Source organism: Pygoscelis adeliae, unplaced genomic scaffold, assembly GCF_000699105.1.
Source record: "Pygoscelis adeliae isolate BGI_AS28 unplaced genomic scaffold, ASM69910v1 Scaffold704, whole genome shotgun sequence".
Taxonomy (NCBI): domain Eukaryota; kingdom Metazoa; phylum Chordata; class Aves; order Sphenisciformes; family Spheniscidae; genus Pygoscelis; species Pygoscelis adeliae.
The window spans coordinates 176,173-176,867 of NW_008824590.1; the positions used below are offsets into that span (position 1 = coordinate 176,173).

General features: G+C 60.1%; 1 protein-coding gene across 1 annotated transcript in view; it reads left to right on the forward strand.

Annotated features, from left to right (window-relative positions):
* The first annotated feature begins 572 nt into the window (after positions 1–572).
* Positions 573–695, forward strand: part of CHTOP (chromatin target of PRMT1) — a 9,313-nt gene continuing 9,190 nt past the window's right edge. The window contains exon 1 of the mRNA XM_009322221.1: positions 573–654. The gene's annotated coding sequence lies outside the window, so the exon portion shown is untranslated. The remainder of the gene's footprint in view (positions 655–695) is intronic.

A 695-nucleotide genomic window follows, 5' to 3' on the forward strand; every position in this document is an offset into this window, starting at 1 on the left:
GTGATTCAGCAAACCATCATATGGACAGCGCATGCACGCTGGGAGGTGGTCCTGCACTCCAGCAAAGGAAATCAGTCCAGGAGACTTGCAAAAAAAACCTCATTGGCAGCAACGCTCCCACCCCACAGCATCCCTGCTCCACTTTTGCCCCACGCCCAGCACTGCCCCAGAGGCACCAGGCGAAAGCGAGTGTGGGCTGGAGGGGGATGAGGGGGACATCCGTGTGTCAGGAAGCTGTGAGCCCATGCCAACTCCCCGATGAGTCGCTGTGAAGTTGGCACAGAGGGATCTGGACTGGAACCAGCATGTGGCTATTGCTGTTACCACGGCTTAGAGAAAGCAAAGATGAATGTAATCATTTAATCCTGAGAGATTTCAGGATTCACTGACTGTACCTCATGTCTCCATTCATTGCGGCACAGGGGATGTGTGTAAACTGCTCTGCTCTTAGCTGGACCTCTGCTCCCAGCTGATTCCCCTTCCCCTGAGCTCCTACATGTGCACTCAGACCCCAACTCTCCCTACTGCCACATCTCTGCCTCCTGCCGCTGTGGTGCGGCAGTGGCGGGGGGCCCCCGGCCCCGCCCCCCCCCCCCGCCCCCCCCGCCAGCCAGCCAACCAGCCCCACCGGAGACCTGGCGACCGTCTGCTTCGGTGAGAGCGGTTGGCCCTGGCCAAAGGGCTGCGAGGGGGCC